Source organism: Oncorhynchus gorbuscha, unplaced genomic scaffold, assembly GCF_021184085.1.
Source record: "Oncorhynchus gorbuscha isolate QuinsamMale2020 ecotype Even-year unplaced genomic scaffold, OgorEven_v1.0 Un_scaffold_2077, whole genome shotgun sequence".
Classification (NCBI taxonomy): domain Eukaryota; kingdom Metazoa; phylum Chordata; class Actinopteri; order Salmoniformes; family Salmonidae; genus Oncorhynchus; species Oncorhynchus gorbuscha.
In genome coordinates, this window is record NW_025746673.1 from 7,541 (window position 1) to 12,500 (window position 4,960).

General features: G+C 44.2%; 1 pseudogene; it reads left to right on the top strand.

Moving 5' to 3' along the window:
- Nucleotides 1-1,340: 1,340 nt before the first annotated feature.
- On the top strand, nt 1,341-4,834 carry LOC124024923 (annotated as a pseudogene).
- Nucleotides 4,835-4,960: the final 126 nt, after the last annotated feature.

Sequence of the window (4,960 nt, forward strand, 5' to 3'; positions counted from 1 at the left end):
CACAGAGTCCAACTCACCCTGTAGTCTCTCCAGCTGCTGTCCTATTCTATACAGAACCTAGAGAGTCACTGATTCACAGAAATCACAGAGTCCAACTCACCCTGTAGTCTCTTTCTATACAGAACCTAGAGTCACTGAGTCACAGAAATCACAGAGTCCAACTCACCCTGTAGTCTCTTTCTATACAGAACCTAGAGAGTCACTGAGTCACAGAAATCACAGAGTCCAACTCACCCTGTAGTCTCTCAAGCTGCTGTCCTATTCTATACTGAACCTAGAGAGTCACTGAGTCACAGAGTCCAACTCACCCTGTAGTCTCTCCAGCTGCTGTCCTATTCTATACAGAACCTAGAGAGTCACAGAGTCCAACTCACCCTGTAGTCTCTCCAGCTGCTGTCCTATTCTATACAGAACCTAGAGAGTCACTGAGTCACAGAGTCCAACTCACCCTGTAGTCTCTCCAGCTGCTGTCCTATTCTATACAGAACCTAGAGAGTCACTGAGTCACAGAGTCCAACTCACCCTGTAGTCTCTCCAGCTGCTGTCCTATTCTATACAGAACCTAGAGAGTCACTGATTCACAGAGTCCAACTCACCCTGTAGTCTCTCCAGCTGCTGTCCTATTCTATACAGAACCTAGAGAGTCACTGAGTCACAGAGTCCAACTCACCCTGTAGTCTCTCCAGCTGCTGTCCTATTCTATACAGAACCTAGAGAGTCACTGATTCACAGAGTCCAACTCACCCTGTAGTCTCTCCAGCTGCTGTCCTATTCTATACAGAACCTAGAGAGTCACTGATTCACAGAGTCCAACTCACCCTGTAGTCTCTCCAGCTGCTGTCCTATTCTATACAGAACCTAGAGAGTCACTGAGTCACAGAGTCCAACTCACCCTGTAGTCTCTCCAGCTGCTGTCCTATATACAGAACCTAGAGAGTCACTGAGTCACAGAGTCCAACTCACCCTGTAGTCTCTCCAGCTGCTGTCCTATTCTATACAGAACCTAGAGAGTCACTAAATAACAGTGATTCACAGAAATCACAGAGTCCAACTCACCCTGTAGTCTCTTTCTATAACAGAACCTAAGAGTCACTGAGTCACTGAGTCACAGATTGTCCAACTCACCCTGTAGTCTCTCTAAATAACAGCTGCTGTCCTATTCTATACAGAACCTAGAGAGTCACTGAGTCACAGAGTCCAACTCACCCTGTAGTCTCTCCAGCTGCTGTCCTATTCTATACAGAACCTATGAGAGTCACTCATTGTTTTTCCATGCAGTGTCTCTTGTTTAGTCAGCCTGTTTAATATACTGTCTGTTTTTCTGTGTGTTGTCCAAACAGGACGTGTTCTTGACATGCTTCTCTCTGGTGAGCCCTGCCTCCTTTGAGAATGTCAGAGCTAAGGTCAGTGTCTCTAATATGGCCCAGCTAAATAACAGTGATGGTAATATCTCTAATATAGTCAGCTCCACATTGTACAGTCATATCTCTATCGCCCTGCTAAATAACAGTGATGGTAATATCTCTAATATAGTCAGCTCCACATTGTACAGTCATATCTCTAATATGGTCAGCTCCACATTGTACAGTCATATCTCTAATATGGTCAGCTCCACGTTGTACAGTCATATCTCTAATATGGTCAGCTCCACATTGTACAGTCATATCTCTAATATGGTCAGCTCCACATTGTACAGTCATATCTCTAATATGGTCAGCTCCACATTGTACAGTAATATCTCTAATATGGTCAGCTCCACATTGTACAGTAATATCTCTAATATGGTCAGCTCCACGTTGTACAGTCATATCTCTAATATGGTCAGCTCCACATTGTACAGTCATATCTCTAATATGGTCAGCTCCACATTGTACAGTCATATCTCTAATATGGTCAGCTCCACATTGTACAGTAATATCTCTAATATAGTCAGCTCCACGTTGTACAGTCATATCTCTAATATGGTCAGCTCCACATTGTACAGTCATATCTCTAATATGGTCAGCTCCACGTTGTACAGTAATATCTCTAATATGGTCAGCTCCACGTTGTACAGTCATATCTCTAATATGGTCAGCTCCACGTTGTACAGTAATATCTCTAATATAGTCAGCTCCACGTTGTACAGTAATATCTCTAATATAGTCAGCTCCACGTTGTACAGTCATATCTCTAATATAGTCAGCTCCACGTTGTACAGTAATATCTCTAATATAGTCAGCTCCACGTTGTACAGTCATATCTCTAATATAGTCAGCTCCATGTTGTACAGTAATATCTCTAATATGGTCAGCTCCACGTTGTACAGTAATATCTCTAATATAGTCAGCTCCACGTTGTACAGTAATATCTCTAATATGGTCAGCTCCACGTTGTACAGTAATATCTCTAATATGGTCAGCTCCACATTGTACAGTAATATCTCTAATATGGTCAGCTCCACATTGTACAGTAATATCTCTAATATGGTCAGCTCCACGTTGTACAGTAATATCTCTAATATGGTCAGCTCCACATTGTACAGTCATATCTCTAATATGGTCAGCTCCACATTGTACAGTCATATCTCTAATATGGTCAGCTCCACATTGTACAGTAATATCTCTATGGTCAGCTCCACATTGTACAGTCATATCTCTAATATGGTCAGCTCCACATTGTACAGTCATATCTCTAATATAGTCAGCTCCACATTGTACAGTCATATCTCTAATATGGTCAGCTCCACATTGTACAGTAATATCTCTAATATGGTCAGCTCCACATTGTACAGTAATATCTCTAATATGGTCAGCTCCACGTTGTACAGTCATATCTCTAATATGGTCAGCTCCACATTGTACAGTCATATCTCTAATATGGTCAGCTCCACATTGTACAGTCATATCTCTAATATGGTCAGCTCTACATTGTACAGTAATATCTCTAATATGGTCAGCTCCACATTGTACAGTCATATCTCTAATATGGTCAGCTCCACGTTGTACAGTAATATCTCTAATATGGTCAGCTCCACGTTGTACAGTAATATCTCTAATATGGTCAGCTCCACATTGTACAGTAATATCTCTATGGTCAGCTCCACATTGTACAGTAATATCTCTAATATGGTCAGCTCCACATTGTACAGTCATATCTCTAATATGGTCAGCTCCACATTGTACAGTAATATCTCTATGGTCAGCTCCACATTGTACAGTAATATCTCTAATATAGTCAGCTCCACATTGTACAGTCATATCTCTAATATGGTCAGCTCCACGTTGTACAGTAATATCTCTATGGTCAGCTCCACATTGTACAGTAATATCTCTAATATAGTCAGCTCCACATTGTACAGTAATATCTCTAATATAGTCAGCTCCACATTGTACAGTCATATCTCTAATATGGTCAGCTCCACATTGTACAGTAATATCTCTATGGTCAGCTCCACATTGTACAGTCATATCTCTAATATGGTCAGCTCCACATTGTACAGTGTTACATTGTGTTTATTCATGTTGCTGTTGGGGCTGTTGGCCCAACTCCGCAACCTCTTTATGTAGGTCGACCTTTAAGACCTTATAACCCTTTGACCTTCATGATCTTAACAGTGGCACTTCCGGGTACCACTGTTCAAGGTCACATAGAGGTCAAGGGTTAATTTTTATTACATTAAAAAAAATGTAACTAGGCAAGTCAGTTAAGAACAAATTATTGTTTACAATGATGGTCTAAGGCACTGCATCTCAGTGGTAGAGGCGTCACAGACAGACACCCTGGTTCGAATCCAGGCTGTATCACAACCGGACATGATTGGGAGTCCCATAGGGCGGCGTACAATTGGCCCAGTGTCGTCTGGGTTTGGCCCGGGGTAGGCCGTCATTGTAAATAATAATTTGTTCTTAACTGACTTGCCTAGTTCAATAAAGGTTCAAATTAAATGAAAATGAACCTTGACCTTGACCTCTATGTGACCTTGAACAGTGGTACCCGAAGTGCGTCACCACTGCCCCAACACCCCATCATCCTGGTGGGCACGAAGCTGGACCTGAGGGACGACAAGGACACTATTGAGGCTGAGGGACAAGAAGTTGTCCCCAATCACCTACCCTCAGGGCCTGGCCATGGCACGGAGATAGGTGGGTGTCTGTGGAGGGTGGTGTTTTAGAAGTTGTCCCCAATCACCTACCCTCAGGGCCTGGCCATGGCACGGGAGATAGGTGGGTGTCTGTGGAGGGTGGTGTTTTAGAAGTTGTCCCCAATCACCTACCATCAGGGCCTGGCCATGGCACGGGAGATAGGTGGGTGTCTGTGGAGGGTGGTGTTTTAGAAGTTGTCCCCAATCACCTACCCTCAGGGCCTGGCCATGCACGGGAGATAGGTGGGTGTCTGTGGAGGGTGGTGTTTAGTGTCCCCAATCACCTACCCTTTGGCATGGGAGATAGGTGGGTGTCTGTGGAGCTTCTTTGGTGGTGTTTTTTGTCCCCAATCACCTACCCTCAGGGCCTGGCCATGGCACGGGAGATAGCTGGGTGTCTGTGGAGGGTGGTGTTGTAGTTTGAGAACGAGAGCGAGGATGTAGTGTGTTTGAATGTGTTTCTGACAGCTTCTTTGAGCTCTAGGTGAACTCACCTATTTTTGAGTCCCAAGTTTCTGACTGACCAATTGGATGTGTGTGTCTGTCCTCATCCCCTTCTCTGATTGGCTGTCACCCCTACAGGTGCGGTGAAGTACCTGGAGTGCTCAGCCCTGACCCAGAGGGGGCTGAAGACGGTTTTCGACGAGGCCATCCTATGTCCTGTGCCCGCCACCAATCAAAAAGAGGCGCAAGAAGTGCACCCTCTTCTGAGGGGAGGGGGCGAGGAGGAGGGGGTCTGCAAGAAATTAAAACTGAATCTACTGCTAATCTATCGCTGTCAGTGTCTCAAATACTACTCTAGTCCCCTTTAACACTGGCCAAAAGTAGTGCACTATG